The 16,942-nt window shown below is 50.2% G+C and overlaps 1 protein-coding gene across 1 annotated transcript in view; it reads left to right on the plus strand.

The window, feature by feature from the left end:
• Window positions 1-4,809: 4,809 nt before the first annotated feature.
• Tmem51 (transmembrane protein 51) overlaps window positions 4,810-16,942 on the plus strand; it is a 48,774-nt gene continuing 36,641 nt past the window's right edge. The window contains exon 1 of the mRNA XM_038333714.2: window positions 4,810-4,937. The gene's annotated coding sequence lies outside the window, so the exon portion shown is untranslated. The remainder of the gene's footprint in view (window positions 4,938-16,942) is intronic.

A 16,942-nucleotide genomic window follows, 5' to 3' on the forward strand; every position in this document is an offset into this window, starting at 1 on the left:
AGCTGGAATCGAGAATCAGAAAGCTGAGGCAGGAGGATCATGAGTTTGAGGTAAGTCTGAGTACACAATGATTTCTGTTTAAAAAAAAAAAAGTAAGCAGAGAAAACAGGAACCTGGGAGAAAAAACAGTGACAGATGGCAGAAGACACAGCCAGCAACAGAGGGCACAGGGCTAACAGCTGACTCCTGACCATCTTCTAAATATTACAAACATATTAAAATTTTTTAATTACATGTATTATTTATGTGCATATGCTCACATACGCACATATGGAGATCAGAGGACAACTTTCAGAAGTCTGTCTCTCCTTCCACCAGGATCAAATTCAGGCCGATGAGTTTTACCCACTGAGCCATCCTGTTGGCCCACGAACACATAAAACAATTATGTGTGTGTGGTGGGGAGCATACTTATGCCACAGTGTTCATGTAGATGTGGAGCCGGATATGCCCTTCACTCCACTTGGGTCTGGGAATTGTCAGGCTTGCCCAGCAAGTGTTTTACCTCTAACCACTGGGCCATCTTGCTGGCCTATGAGCACATTTTTTTATTGAAGAAATATTTTTATTTCCACTTACACGTGGTCAGAAAGGGGTCTAGTCACTGGCCAGTGACAATGTATGACTTTTTGTTTGTTTGTTTGTTTGTTTGTTTTTCCAGACAGGGTTTCTCTGTGTCAGCTCTGGCTATCTTGGAACTCGCTTTTTAGACCAGGCCGGCCTTGAACTCACAGAGATCCGCCTGCTTCTGCCTCCAGAGTTCTGGGATTAAAGGCAAGAGCCACCACTACCTGGCTGATGTATGGTTCTTTTTTGTTTGTTTGTTTTTTGGTTTTTTGTTTTTCGAGACAGGGTTTCTCTGCAGCTTTGGAGCCTGTCCTGGAACTAGCTCTTGTAGACCAGGCTGGCCTCGAACTCACAGAGATCCACCTGCCTCTGCCTCCCGAGTGCTGGGTGATGTATGGTTCTTTTAAAAAAAAATAGTGGTTTTGTTTGTTTGTTTGGTTGATTGGATTCTCTCTCTCTCTCTCTCTCTCTCTCTCTCTCTCCTCACACCACACAACACCACACACACACCAACAGAGAGAGAGAGGAGAGGAGAGAGCAGAGAGAGTGAGTTGAGAGACGAGAGAGAGAGAGAAGAGAGAAAGAAAGAGAGAGCTATCCTCAATTCTGTTATGTAAGAAGAGTGACCTTGAACTTCGGATCCTCCTGCCTCTGCTCCCAAATGCCAGGACTACAGGTGTGCACCACCAAGCCCAGATAGACTCTCATTCTTAAGTATCACTTGTCCACTCAGCCAGAGTTCAGGACGGGGCCCGCTAGACAGGTGTACTCTGAAGAGCCTTGTATTCAGGAGCAGGCAGGCCAGTGTCCCCAACAGCTGCAGCCTGGAAGACGCAGGGACTCACTCAGAGCTCCGGCACACGCTGCTTCATCCGATCCTCATATTGATCCTGCAAGGTGGGTATTTTTAGCATCACTATTTTTATTCTGATTTTGTGCATTATGTGCTGAAGACAGGACCCAGGGCCACACACGGACACTATGCATTCATCATCGTCATCATCACCAAAAGACAGGATACCATGTAGCCCAGGCTGGCCTCAAATTTAGCCATGGGCCCGAGGATGACCGTGCACTTTTGATCCTACTGCACTCTATCGCTCTTAAGTTCGGGATTACAGAGGTGTGCCATTCCCTGGTTGTGGCCCTGCTGGGGAACACAGGTAGGGTAAACACTCTATCCACTGAGCTACATCTTCAGCCCTGAGGTTAAGAATTACTTAATTAACTTAATTAGTTATTGGTTTTGGAGAGACAGCTCAATTAAGTTAGTCAGGCTAGGGCAGGAGATGAAGTTTCATGGTAAAATAGTTCAGCTTTTCATGCATGAGGCCCAAGCTTCAATCCTCCCTGGTAACAAAAGAAGACAGCCACGGTGGCCTCAAATGTATAGTCCTCCTGCCTCCACATCTCAAGTTCTGGGGTCATAGGCATACTGTCCTCCCTGTGCCCAGCCAGCCTCACAGTCTTTACATTTAAAGAAGAAAACTGAGACCCAGAGAGGGTAAGGTACGGTTTCCCAAGGTCACACAATTCACAATGCAGAGAAGCCCAAATAATAAATTAATTAATAAAATAAAATAAAGACAGCTGTGATGAAATCCTATCCTCTTTCTAAATCCATGATTCAGGATTTATCCCAGTGCCTCTGGAGGGAAGAGCTTTACAGCGGACAGTCAGCAGAAGGGTTGGGGAAGTCAGCATTGGCCTATACAGCTGAGAGTGCTGGATGTACCCATTCCCCAAGGCTGCTGTAACAAATTGCCAGGAACTGATGCATGACTTAGAGTAACAAGGTTACTTAATCTCATAGTTCTGGAGTTTGGGTACCAGCCTCTTCCAGGCGGAAATCAGCGCATCAAGTGTGACCACCCTCCTGAGGTTTCTACCACAAGGTCTTCTCTTACCTTTCCCAGCTCTTACAGGATGCCGACATCCCTTGGCTCACTGCCCCTCTTTGGAAGGTGTATCTGATACTGACTTCCACTCTGATGTGACTGGCCCTCCTACCTTCCACTGATAAAAGCCCTTGTGACCATTTTGGATGAATCCTGATCATAAGGCTCACAGCTTGATCACAACCGCAGTCTCCTTTGCCATCTAATGGTACCAGATCTGGAGACTGAGATGTGAACATCTTTTGGGGGATATTATTCTGCCAGACTTGAAGACCTCCGACATAGCTATTCAGAACCAGGGTCCTATCTAAAGGACCCCTTATGTTCAAATCCCAACTCCCTCGGTGCTGGCAGATCCAAGTATGTTAACTGTTTTTAGTGGCCCTCCCCTGAAAAGTCAGAAACAAGAGTCTTCCTTCTAGTGCTATATGAAGGTCAGATATGTGCAGCGCAGGGTTGAGTAGGTAACCGCCCTCCAACCCCGGCCCCTGCTCTCCGTGATAACAGAGTCTTAGTTTGGGTTACTATTTCTGTGATGAAACACCATGACCAATAGCAAGTTGTGAGTGATATTGGCTTATGCAACTAGATCAACTATTAATCATGAAGGACGTCAGTCGATAGGAACTCAGACAGGGCAGGAACCTGGGGGCAGGAGATGATGCATCAGAGGCCCATGGAAGGGATGCTGCTTAACTGACTTGTCTCCCCATGGCTTTCTCAGCCTGCTCTCAACAGCACCCAGGACCATTAGCCCAGGGGTGTCTCCACCCACGGTGGGACTGCACCTTCTCCTATTGATCACTAATTTAAGAAAATGCCCTACAGGCCTGCCTACACTTATGGATGGTTATTTTCATACTTGAGGGTCTCTTCCCAAAGATGATTACAGCTTGTGTCAAGTCGACATAAAACTAGACAGCACTGTTGTTGAGTATTGTTTTGACTAGGCAAAGATGTTACATTTGTTTATGCTGCAGAACCATTCCTTTAACCGTTGTATTGTAAGGAGTGTAACTTTTGTTTATGCTGTATTTTTTAATGTGTGAAGATGTGTTGGTTGCACTTGCTTTATCTTGCCTGCTAAAGCACCTGATGGTCTAATAAAGAGCTAAACAGCCAATAGCTAGGGAGAGAAAGGAATAAGCGAGGCAAGCAGGCAGAGAGAATAAATAGGAGAATCTAGGCCTAGAGAGAAGGAGAGAAGAAAGAGAGAAAGAAGGAAACCCGGGGCAAGAAGTCAGGCAGATGCCATAGAGAAATAAAGAGTAAAAGTAGGATATACAGAAAGAAGGTTAAAAAGCCCCCAGCAAAAGGTAGATAAAGAGGAACAAGTTAATTCAAGCGAAAAGAGCTCGCCAGAAACCAGACCAAGCTAGGCTGGAACATTCAAAACTAATAATAATTAAGTCCTCTGTGTATGTTGCTTTGGGCGCTGGTTAGTGTCCAGAAAGGAGAAGCCTGGTACACAGATAACAGGTAGTAGAAAGTCATGTTTGAGATTCATAGCTTTAATTCTTTTTGCCCTAAGGACACGTCTCAAACCCCTGGTGAGCTAAACACATAGTGGGGTGTGTAAATTGGCTGGCCGCTCCTGTGTGGGAAGATACAGGGAAAGAACCACATGGGGGCGGAGAGTTGAACAGGGGAGGCAATGAGCGGCGCAACTTCGTCTGCCACTCTCTCGGCTTTACTCATAGCCCCAGCTTTTGACTGTGAAGTTTTTTGCCTCTCCACCCTTGAGGTTGGTTTTCCGAGATAAACGAGATAGATGGACCCGCCCAGCTGGATGAGATGCGGAGTGGGGCGGGGCTGGGCCTGGATCCCAGGGGTGGAAAAGTACCAGTATTCCTTGTTTCCACCTTAGAGACAGTCTGAATGACCTGCCTCCAGTCTGTCAGGATGAATTGCAGCCTAGAGGCCTGGGCGTTGCGTGTAACCAATAACTATCTTCAGGTTTGTGGAGGATTGAGGGAGAATGGTCAGGGGAGCGGATGGGAACCCAGGCTGAGTTCAAGGTAAGGATACTGCAGTAACTTTTGCGCTCCAAGCCTCTATTTCCAAAAACGCCTTTTGCACCTCCCAATTCACAAATCATCCTCAAATTCATCATTTGCTAGCTGTTACTGCAAGTTAGAAGTAGCAGCCTACAGTGTGTGATTGGACTCCGGCAGAATACAGCACGGTGAATTTGCAGACTGGGAGTACCCAGGAATCCCAAGGGAGCTTGGCTGTAGCCAAGCTATGCAGTTTGTCCAGGAGAGCGGTCATCCCCAGTAGGAGGCGCCTTTTGTCTTCAACCAGCTTCTCAGGACACCGGCGGTCCAAGGACTTCTCAGGCCTTGATTTCAAAGAGTTGGGCGCGCACCCACGAAGCAGACCCTGGCTCTGACCCTTGTCGGAATTCTGAGTTGGCGAGGAACGTAGATCCGTGCCTGGAGTCGCGGCGTTTCCAGGCAAACTTCCAGGCAGGTGAGACGGCTCTCAGTTCGTAGGACCCTCCCCCGCTCCAGGCTGAGAGGAGAAGTCTGCCTGTGATTCGCTGGAAAGTTTTCTGCCAAACTGGTAACGCGCCCTTTTTTGGGGCCACTCCCGGGCCGCACCACTCTACCCGACCTGGGGCTCAAAGTGGCGATCCTGAAAGCGTCTGGAGGACCCGGGAGTGGGAAGCTAGCCGAGGGTCGTGAGCTGAGAGGCTGGGGAAAACCTCGCTTCCTTCCCTCCTTCCCTCCTCCGCCAGACACTGGGCTGGGCGACAGGGAGCTGCGGTGGAGAAAAGGCGGCTGTCTGCGCGCACGGGAAGGTGAGTTTTACCGCCAGGTGAGGTCGCAGAGCAGGAACTCCCAGCTCCCATTTACCTCGCAAGTGTTCCCCTAAACAGCCATCCCCCTGCCGCAGAGTACGAGGTCAGGGACCCTGCACAACGTGTGTAGTGCCAGGCCCTTCAGCCTGCCTCCGCCCCGGGGTCCTGGTCCCCGCCCGGTGGCGCAGGGGCGCAGGGTGGGCAGGTTGGGCGGCGCCTCCTTGCGGGGCGCCCTCGGTCCCTCCCCTCGAGCTCTCCGCGCTTTGGCCGCCGTGCTGGCTAATCCCCACCGCAGAGTAGCCGGGCTGCGCTCCCTCTCCACGCTGCGCTCTCCGTCTCCGGCTCCCCGGCCATGAATGCCTGGGGTGGGGTGGGGGTTTTCGCGGAACCCCCAGCCCCCTGGCGTACCGGGCAGAGGGACCCCAGTGCGACCCGCTGCCTCCGGGTGAGTCTGCGCCCCTTGCGCCGGGGGACGAACTGTGGGGCCCCAGTCGGGTTTCCGTTCTTACCGGAAGTATCACGCTGAACCTGTCCCCCAGGGTGACTCCAAAATCCTGCACCCTTGCAGCCGCACCCGGCCCCTGTGGGGGTACTCCCGCCTCCCGCATCGCTCCGGCTTCGGCCCTCGGGGGCCCCCCTGTTGGCTGGGACAGGTGCCATCTGCCTGGGCCCTCTTGACAAAACACCTGGGACTCTGGTTGCTTTTGAGAGATAGGGCACCCTCGCTGGTCTTGCGAGCCCCTATGTGTTGTTGTTGGTGGACACCATCTACTCTTGTTTCTGTCTGTTACCGGATTATAGATTCGTGCTTGTAGAAGCAATCGCGGGGGTGGAGAGCCCTCCAGGATCCTTGGTTCTTTACCAGTAAAATAGGAATGACAGAGCCCTGGGCTGAGGCTAGGCACTTCCTGTCCAGCCAGACCAAGAAACTATGTAGATAAATTACAAGGGCTTCAAGGGAGATACGATACCCCTACCAGAGAGTAACTTTTGCTCGAAACTTGATGTGAGCATTGGGGGTGCATTTGAGAAGGAAACACCATGTTCTGATTACCACGTTGGCCCCTTTAAGCAGACAATTGTTCTCTGCCATAGGGCAGGGACAGGAGATTTATCCTGGATTGCTGCTATGGGGGACCCTGCAAAGTGGAGGTTTGCTCCTCTGATGAGTGTGTGGCTCTGAGCCAGGTAGTTGGCCAATCTAGGAATTTAGGAGGGCAGAGCGAAGGGGCAGGACCCTAAGTAAGTGAGACCATGCAAGTTTGCGGGTGCAGCCGGAGTCCCCCACTTGTCCCTCCAGGGCCGCCCTCTGGTTTTTGTTTGGAAGGCTAACATGAAGGTTGATCTCTTAATAGAAGGGTCTCAAACAGCTTCCCCACTGAGACCTGCCACAAAATCTCTCCCTCAGAACTGATCAAAGTTCTCCAGACCCAGACCCCAAAGAGATGACAGGAGAGAACAAGAGAGATGGTGGTAAATCTGATGGACAATCGGGTGTCACCCAAGGCCAGGCCTGCCTAATCAGGAAATCAGGGGAGATATGGCGAGGGGCCCTAGAGGGCTTCCGATGCTGCAGTCTGGCTGTTACTTCTGTTGGCTGTTGCGATCGAGGATGGCCAGTCTCCTCCTCTGAGATGGGAGCGCTGGGGCCCCTAGACTGGGATGAGGTAATGGTGGCACATACTCTGTAGTTTGTTATATTAGGAGGGCGAGAGGAGGAAAAAAAAGCAAAGAACTGGTTTGTAGTGATCGGGACACTGGCATCCCTTGGGGGACAGGAGAGAGGAAGATGGTGTCAGAGCGGTGCTCAGATGGTAGCAACAATAATACATCGTAAGTATGGAAATGTGCTGGGTGGAGCGCCATTCAGGGAGTGAGGGTGGGTCGTGGGAGGGTTGGGGTCGTTCCATGATGAGAAGGACTAGGCAGGCAAGGGTTGTCTTGGAGCATCCCCGCAGAGATGGGGCAGAGGTAGACGGAAGCATTTTCCATGGGCCAGGAGCTGCCTAAGGTGGACAGTGTAGACACATTTCATTCTAGGTCTTAAGGCAGGGGAGTCATTTGATCACGAGGTTGAGATAATTCTTGTGGGGGTGATGGGCGGGTCTCAGTGGTAGAGTGCTTGCTCATCACACGAGGCCCTGGGCTCCACCCCCAGCACTGAACAAGACCCAGCAGCAGCCACCAGACTTTCTCAAACTTAATTCAAAAAGACAGGAGCAGCAAAGCTAGCTGTGGGCTGGACACCCGGGACACAGAGGGGCACTGTAGAAGACCATACAGGGGGCAAGGATTAACTTGTGACCTTCACACATAACTAATGATCAAGGACAAGATTCCTGGACTCCGTGGGAGGCCCAAATGGTTGCCCTCTTTCCTATGAGGGAGCCCGTGAGTTCCCAGGATGTTGGCAGGGCCCTGCACTCTCCAACTGTTGCTTGGGTTCCAGATGTCACAGGCTCAGGCCTTTCTCCATCTACGCTGGGGACAGAAGAGGTGGCTCCTGCTCACATTCCGTATGAGCCGCTTGCCCTGGCAATGTGGGGGTGGGGAGGACAGGGAGGCATCAGATTTATACCGTCATGTTTCTGCACTTTGGTTCTGAGGCTGGAAGGGAACCCTCTCTCCAGCCTCTTGTGCTAGAGTGGAAGGCCTTGGGCTCTAAGCTCCTCTCTGTGGAGAGTCTAGGGCAGGATCCTAGGGAGTTGGCATCGGGGAAAGTTCCCGCGTCTTCCCAGTGGGGTGTGTGGAAATCTGCCTCTGGCTGCTGTTCTGTTTCCTTTCTCTTTTACGATGAGCACTCTGGCGCACAGGGGAGCACATCTTGCACTGAGCAGCCTCAAGAAACACTTCCGTGTCCGGATTCTCTCATTGCCTGCAGGTTACAGGGGGATCCTTCAATGGAGCAGTTAGAGGGGGGAGGTGGTGCTGACCCATGTGATTCAAGAAGGGCCAGCCGTTAGAGGCACACAGAAGCCAGACCCCCCTTCTGGTGTCCTTCATGTGATCCCCAAGGGGCCTGGCCATGTGAGGGTCAGGTTGGATAATTTTCTTAGCGTATGGATCTTTTCTGGACTGTTCCATTGAGTCCTGCTTTTCCCCCTGCCTGGACAGGTGGCGCACGCCTAGCTTAGCCTGCCTAGGCAGTGTCTTTTTTTTTTTTTTTTTTTCCAGCCTTGGCACTGGGCCTCCCTCTCCGGGAGTTCTGTTGGTTTTCCTTCCCCCGCCACAGGCCAGGCTTGCCTGGACCACTTCCAGATGGCCCAAGGACCAGGGCAGAAGATCTGACAGGTGGGTCCGTGCTAAGCTGTTCCAGCCACCACACCTTGGGTTGGACTCCTCACTGCCCTCTTCAAGCCCCCAGTCCTAGCTCAGAATGGCTGTTTAGCCCTGGTGCACAGCCTGCTGCCGTTCAGCTGTTTACTTGGGCTCCCAGCTCCCTTGGCCTAGATTTACAGGCTCAGCTGCCCTCCCATTTGCATGCTGGGCACTTTTGGACCTAGAATGTTGGAACCAGCAAGGGCCTCAGCTTCAGAAGTCTAATCTGCTGATCTTGCAAATGGGGAAACTGAGGCTCAAGGAAGGGGAAAGACAAGCCTGAGATCAGAGGCAAGACCTGAGATTGACTTTCCCAACTCTAAGATGATTTCTTTTTATTTTATTTTATTTTATTTTATTTTATTTTATTTTATTTACTATTAGTGTGGATGTGTGGGTATGTGCTTGCCGAAGCATGTGCGTAGAGGTCAGAGGCCAACTTTGGGGAGTCAGTTGTTTAATTCTACCTTGGGTTCTGGGGATAGGAGCTCAGGTCCTGGGGCTGGGACACAGGGCCTCGAGCGTGCTGGGTGGTGAGCACTTTACCAATGAGCGCCACATCCTCAGACCCTGTGGGTGATTCTTAGGAGCAGAGAGTTGAAGCTGAAAGCCAACGCAGGGTGATCCTCCTTCCAGAAGCCCCCTCTCTCTATGCCGCACACGCTCCACAGCCGTGTGTTGAGAAGGAGTTAAGGGTAGGGGTTCCTGAAAGACATGGCAGTGGTTTGACATTGTCAGAGCCTGTCTGCTCATTGTCCTTCTGGAAGGAGATGTTGGTTGTCTGAGATTGCCTTACCCACTGAGCCACGCAGTCTCTGGGACGGCAGACTAAGGAAAATGCTGCTTCTCCGCACACCAATCCCTTGGAAAGACAGGGAAGGGCAGTGTCATGGACCCAGCGGTACTGGGTGTAGGAATGAGTGATTTTGCTCTACCATGTTACGTCAGTTTTGTTTTCTGAGGTGTTGTGCTCCGAAGGGACTAGTTTTCCCCCACAGGTTCTGGCGTGCTAGATTCGTGTGCTTCTACCTGAAGGCCATCAGGAATTCAGGAGTCTGGATTGTAGGGTCAGTTCAGTCAGGATACTGCCTTGACCCAAATCCTCTAACACTAAGCAAAGGTGCACGGGGCTTCGGGGTCCATGCTTCTCCATCACTATGAGTGTTGGAGGGTTAAGATGGTCGCGTCTCATGATGTTCTTAGAAAGAGGAGGCTGGCATCTGGGTGGCACTGGTGGGAGCCCAAAGGTAACACAGAGGAAGAGTCTGATTTCGGTTGGATCCATCGTAAGTCAACCAGTGATACCATACCTGGTCCCATGGCTTCCCCAGACCAGGCATTGTGGGATGTCAGAAGTAAGTCCCAAGGAACATCTAATTTGGGCTTGTTCATTTCAGCCCTTCTTCCCGGGAGGAGGTAGCGAAAGTGGAGGCCAGAGTGGTGTCTCAGTGGCTAAAAGCACTTGTTCTACAATCAGGAGTTCGGATCCTAGCTTGCAACAGACTGTGTATCTCTTCATTGCCTATAACCCCAGCTTTGTCGAGGATGGAGACTGGACCATCTCTGGGGTTTACTGGAAACAAGAGCCCAAGGTTCAGGGAGAGACCTTGCCTCAAAGCCGTGGTTCTCAACCCTCCTAATGCTGCAACCCTTTAATACGGTTCCTCGTGTTGTAGTGACCCCCCCAACCATACAAGTATTTTCATTGCTACTTCCTAATTGTAATTTGCTACTGTTATGAATTTTAATGCAAATTATCTGATGTGCAGGATATCTGATATGTGACCCCTGCGAAATGTCATTTGCGACCCATAGGTTGAGAACCACTGCCACCAAGGAGTAAGGTAGGGAGAGTTAGAGGATGACACATGGAGCCCTTTTCTGGCCTTTGCACATGTGTACTGCTGTGCACGCACACACACACACACACACACACACACATACACACACACACAGAGGCACACAACTCTCTCTCACCCCTCCCATACTTATCTTAAATATTTAAAAATGTTTTTTAAAAAGAGAATCAAAGGCAAAATAAAATGTGCAGAGAATTTGCTTCCTAGGCAAGTGATGCAGGGAGAGGGCCTCTTGGGGGCAGACTTCTGGGACTGACAAAGTCCTGGATGGACATGGTACTGATGGTGGGGTCCTGGGTGGACATGGTACTGATGGTGGGGTCCTGGATGGACATGGTACTGATGGTGGGGTCCTGGATGGACATGGTACTGATGGTGGGGTCCTGGGTGTACATGGTACTGATGGTGGGGCCCTGGATGGACAATGGGTGACTTCCAGGTTGATTTTTGCAGGTTGTAAGCAACTTCTTTTATTTGTTCGGGTTGGGTTTGGTTTTTAGAGACTGGGGGCCTTGTATCCCAGGCTGATCTCCACAAGCTATATAGCCTGATCCTCCTGCCTTCACCACTCTGGTTCTGGCAGGCATTTGCCACCAGTTCATGTGTTGTCTTACCAGTGGTTTGACAGTTGGCTAAGTGTTCTTGCCCTGTCTTTTTAAACCGTGAAAGAGAAGAAAGACTAGAAATCTACATGCATAATTTTTAAAAACATTTTGTTTTGCGTCTGTCTGAGAGGTGTTGAGGTATTATGTAGGTGCCATGGTTAGGGGTCAAGGGATGACTTGTAGGAGTTGGCTCTCTCCTTCCGCCATGTGGGGCCCAAGGATCAAACTCAGGTCACTGGACTTGGTGGCAAGCACCTTTACCTTCTGAGTCATTCACTGGCCCATGGAAAGTATTTTTATTAAAAATTTAAATTATTATTATTTTGGTATTTTGAGACAGGTTCTCACCCTGTAGCCCTGGCTGTCCTGGAACTCAGCTCCCAGAGATCCTCCTGCCTCTGCCTCCCGAGTCCTAGGATTAAAGGCGTGTGCCACCACACCCAGTGTATTTTTAAAATCGCATTTATTTACTTATTTTGTGTGTGCATGTGTGGGGTGGGTGTAAGCTAGGGTGCGCTTGCGCCAAGGTATGGCTGACGAGATCAGAGGACAACTGGCAGGAGTTGGTTCTCTCCTCTTGCCAAGCGGGTCTTACCAAACGCGAGTCACGAGGCTTGGCTTCGCCACACATCCCTTTGCCTGCCGAGCATCTCTTGGGCTTATGGGCAGTCTGTATGTGAGTGTAGTCTGAATCAAACAGGGTATGTTTGTCTCTACAGTAAGAGCTTTTGGGCGGTCCTGCTCCGGGCCACTGGGTTTTTAATGCTGTGATCCTGGGAACTCGGGTTTCCTTGGATGGTTCCCAAGAAGCAGCTCAGGGGTTTGCAAGGACAGAGGTCGGGTGGGAGGCAGGGCCAGCAGGAAAGAGGAGCTGCCTGCAAGTGCTCTTCACACACCCTGAGTGCAAACGGTTCCTTTAAGGAATCCAGAGACTTTAAAACTAAAATCCATCCCAAAGTAGAAAGCTGCTCTTTCCCAAGCCTCCTCAGCTCTTAGAAGAAACAGAAGCAAGGGGCGGGTGGGCACGGGACCTCACTCTGATGAGTGCTTCCAAGTGGAGACTGTGACCAGCATTTCAAAGGAGGCTAGGCGTTGGTGTGAGGAAGCGAGCTGGCCTGGACCCACATCCCAGCACAGACTGTGCTGGCTGAAGGCCATACTGTGCTTGCACTAGGAAGACTCTTTAGGAAAGCCCATTGCTGTCTGGCAGCAGCCCTGCTTATAATGCTGTCATCGGGGCTGGAGAGATGGTTAGGGTCACTGGCTGCTCTTGCGGAAGACCTGGGTTTGGCTCCTAGAACCCACATGGCAGCTCAAAACAGCCGGAGCTCCAGTTCAGTTCCAGAGGATCTGATGTCCTCTTCTGGCTTCCTTGGGTTCCTACAGACACACGGACACAGACACGGACACACACATGCATACATGCAAGCACGCACATACAAATAAATTAAAAATAACTTTTAAAAAAAGCACATATTACTTTATTCAATGGCTGCACTTACCTACCACCCAGGCATAATAATCCTATTTCCTATTTGTCATTTCTTCTTTTTAGGAGGATTTATTTTTATTTATTTATTCATTTATTTATTTATTTATTTATTTTATGTATATGAATGCTCTATCTGCATGTATGACTTTATGTCAGAAGAGGGCACCGGATCTCACTATTGATGGTTGTGAGCCACCGTGTGGTTGCTGGGAATTGAACTCAGGACCTCAGTGCTCTTAACTGCTGAGCCATTTCTCCAGCTCTTCTTTTTAATGTGCTCTTTTCACTTTTTGAGGCAAGGTCTCACATATCCCAGGCTGGCCTCAAACTCGCCAAGTTCTCCACCATGATCTTGAACTCTGGATCCACCTGCCTCTACCACTTGAGTGCTAGGATTATAGGCGTGCCCACCACACTAGTTTGTACGGTGTGGGGCTCGAACTCAGAGCTTTGTGCTTGCTAGACAAGCACTCATTCAGTGAACTACATCCCAACCCTTCTCTCTCTCTCTCCCTCGCTCTCTCTCTCCGTTTATGTTGTATGTAGTATGTGTAGTGTGTGTATATGTATGTGTGTATGTGTGTGTAGTGTGTATGTGTATATGGTGTGTATGTTGTATGTATGAGTGTAGTGTGTGTACCTGTGTAGAGATTGTGGATTGACTGACAACCCCCCAGGACTGTCTTCCTGGCCTAACAGGACCAAGAACTTCATCCATCCAACATATGAAAGCAAGAACCAGAACCCAAGCTCACCATGGTGTACCAGTACCTTGAAATCATGGTCTCATGTAATATAATTCTGGAAGTCTTCAGAAGGTTCTGACATGTTCTCTTCATGAGAGTTGGGGGTGGGCAGATGCTGGGACTTAACCCTGAGCCTTGCATACTAAACCACTAGGCTGTAGGCTGCCACGCACTGTGCCCCCATGTCTGCGCTCTGTGCGCTATTACCCAGTTACCAAGCTTCGGGCAAGGGGGTTGGAGGTTAAAATACAGAGACACACACAGATAGAGAGACAGCGACACGGGTCATCCTTGAATTTCCCAAGAATGCCCCCTTTATTGTGTTCAGGGGCAGATTATATAGAGAGAGCCACGCCCCAGCCAAACCCATCAGAAACCACTCTCCTGCCATCAGGAACTCCTGAAGGTTTTGTGCTCAGAGCAGCTGTAGGCACTCAGATCAGGGGATTACAAGTTGTTAACAAGAATTCAGGATCTGGGGTCTCACTGCTCCCAACATCAGGCCCCGCTACTCTTAATGAAATCTTAATTTTTGCCAGTTTTTCCTTCACATCAGGTCTGGAGAGGGGCGGGGCTGAAAATGACTAGCTGTCTTATGCTGCATTTTCTCTGCTCATACTGTCTGGCCTGATTAGGGTGTGGACCAGGATTAGTAATAGTAGTGGAAGAAACATGATTTTTAAAAGCTCTCAGCCTCCCTCTAGGAAAGCAATCTGAAGAGACTTCGGGTCTGTAGCACCATGAACTACAGGTTAGGTTGGTATCACGGGTTGGAACTGCCTCTGGGTAACTCTGGTTTTCAGAGGATTAGCAGCGCAAATGGCTGTGTCTTGGACCTAGACCTATGCAAAGATATTTGCATAAACAATGGGTAAACAAATGCACTGTACAGTCCTTAGTTACTGAGCCTGTGTTCAACAGAGAGGCAGCCCCTGCCCCCAGGGATACAGCCTGTGGTCCTGAGGGGTGGGACGAAGACTGCTCGTTCGTTCCCGGCCGTTGCAATACTGTTTGGCCAATAGCTTAAGCTTCTTGTGATCTAGCTCTTACATCTTAAATCAACCCATTCCTATTATTTTAATTTTATCATGAGGCTTGTCGTTTGCCGGTAATGCGGGCGGGTGTCTTTCTCCTCCAGCGGTTACATGGTATCTTCCTGACTCCGCCTTTTTTCTTCCTCTATCTGCTTGAAATTCTCACCTTACTCAATTCTGCCTTGCTAGAGGCCCAAAAGCAACTTCTTTATTAACCCCAATGGTATCCAGAGGGGAATCGCACATCAGAAGGAGACAGTGGGAATGTACCATACGGTTGGAATATGATCAGGGGACCCAGGCCCAGGAAGGAGATGTTAACTCAAACACAGAGCACAATGAAGGATTTAATTTTATTTTTAGAGATAGAATTTCATGTTGCACAGGCTAACCTAGAACCATGTAGCCATCCTTGGCCTTGAACTCCTTATCCACACCAGAGTGCGGGGATTAGAGATCTGCCCACACATCTGCTTGATGCAGTGCTGGGAATCGAACCCAGGACCTCATACGCGCTAGACTGGCAGGCTACCTACTGGGCTACATTCCCCAGCCTCAGGGAAAGGATTTTTAAAGAAGGGGAATCTGAGTTGAACTGGGAAGGGTAACGAAGTTCAGCTGGCAGCAAGCTGATGGATGTGGCCACCTGTGCAAAATCCCTGGCGTAGGAGAGTTAAGTTCACAGGGGCTGATAGAGCTCTGAGGGTGGGGTGGAAGGGGGAAAAAAGCTACAGAATTTCCTCCTAGAAGTTATTTTAGTGTTGGCAGTTGCTCAAAAAATTAGAATAGAGTCTCCATGCAATCCAGCAGCTCCACTTCTGGGTATATGCTCAAAAGAATTGGGTTCAGGAGAGACACTTGCGTGCTGTGCTCATAGCTGTGTTTGCGAGAGCTAGAACGTGGAAGGGGCATCTACTGGTGGATGAAGAAACAGACAGAACGTGGCCTGTGCACAGAATGAATAGCCTTCAGCCTTCAAACAGAAGGACGTCTGGCACTTGTGACCTGCTGTCTTTGTGCTAAGAGAAAAAAGCCTTGAGAAGACAAACTAGAGGGGTGTGCTCAGTGGACGGAGCTTGTGTGCAAGCTTGAGGACCCACGTTCAGACCCCAGACTAGTAAAGGATGTAAAGTGGCTTCCAGGGACAAAGGGAGGGGGACAGTGAGCTAGGAAGTGCTGGGGAGGGGTGTGGTTTTGCAAATGAAGAGCTGAAGAGGGGTGTGCTGCCACCGGTGATGGCTGTCTCCTACGACAGGGCGCCCTTATCGCTACCAAACTGCACACAGAAAACCTGATAATGAGGCTGTTGGGATGGCTCAGCAGTGATGCGCTTCCCCAGGACCCAAGGAGAGGTGGAGGGAGAGAATCCACTCCGTAGTGCTGTCCTCTGGCCTCCACAGGTGCACACCCTCTCGATAATATTTTTAAAAACTTGGGAGAGTCATAAAGTTTATGTTATAAAGAACAAATGAGATTTCCCAGTAGAATTTTAGCACAATAAAAAAAAAAAATGAGGGCAGGATCATTTTGGAAATAGAATTCTGTACTCCTTGAGTTTTCCTGCGGATTAGGTGTGACTCTTGACTTTGGGGTGCAGAGCACACAGGAGAGGCAGCCCCTGCTCTTGTGGGGCCCACACCTTATCGGGGAGCAGGGAGGAGTCGGTGAAGGAGGAAGCCTTCAAATGAGTAGGCGAAGTCCTGTGCAGAGCTGAACGGACACCTTCAATACCTTGGCTGCCGTTCAGCCGCCTGCAGGCAGGCCTGGCAGCTGCTGCTCCCCAGCTCTCGGAACTGACCTCTTCAGAGCCTCCCTGCCCTCTATCCTCCCAGCTAATGTCCACTGCCAGGCCCTCTTGACCCCAGGCCCTGGTCCCAAGCAGCCACTTTCCACTTCCTTCTTCCTGCTCACCCCTGGTCAGGAAGTCTGATGGCTTCTCACTTCCTATTTGTTCTGCTTTTCTGTTCAAATTGTCCAAATCTCTCTCTCTCTCTCTCTCTCTCTCTCTCTCTCTCTCTCTCTCTCTCTCTCTCTCTCTCTCTCTTTCTCTCTCTCTCTCTCTCTCTCTGTGTGTGTGTGTGCGCGCGCGCCCGCTCATATGGACACTCACAGGATGCATGCCTGTCACCCAGTGCTTGTCAAAGTCTAGCATCAGTCAGAAGGAGTTGGCTCCTGCTGTGTTGTATCCTGGAAACTGAATTCAGGTTTCTCCCTCTCCCTCTCCTTCTCTTCTTCCCCCCACTCTCTCTCTGGAGCTGAGTACCAGCATGCACTCTTTTGCCTCTGCTTCCTGATGATGTGATGTGATCGGCCGCTTTGCTTCTGCTGCCTTGACCTCCCCGCCATGATGGGCTGTATCCTGGAAGTGCTGGTCAGAATCAACCCCTCCCCGCCAGGATAGATCGTATCCTGGAACTGCTGGTCAGAATCTACCCCTTCTCCCTTCCATTGCCTTCGCTAGGATAGTTTATCACAGAAAAGGAAAAGAGGCAGGGTCTTTTGATAGCGCCCAGGCCGGTCTGGAAATTGGAATCCTCCTGCCTCTGCCTCCTGAGAGTTGGGATTAGAGGTTAGTACCCCCATGGCTAACTCTTTATTATAATGCCAATCACAATGTAAA

The sequence above is a fragment of the Arvicola amphibius genome, chromosome 6 (genome assembly GCF_903992535.2).
Source record: "Arvicola amphibius chromosome 6, mArvAmp1.2, whole genome shotgun sequence".
Taxonomy (NCBI): domain Eukaryota; kingdom Metazoa; phylum Chordata; class Mammalia; order Rodentia; family Cricetidae; genus Arvicola; species Arvicola amphibius.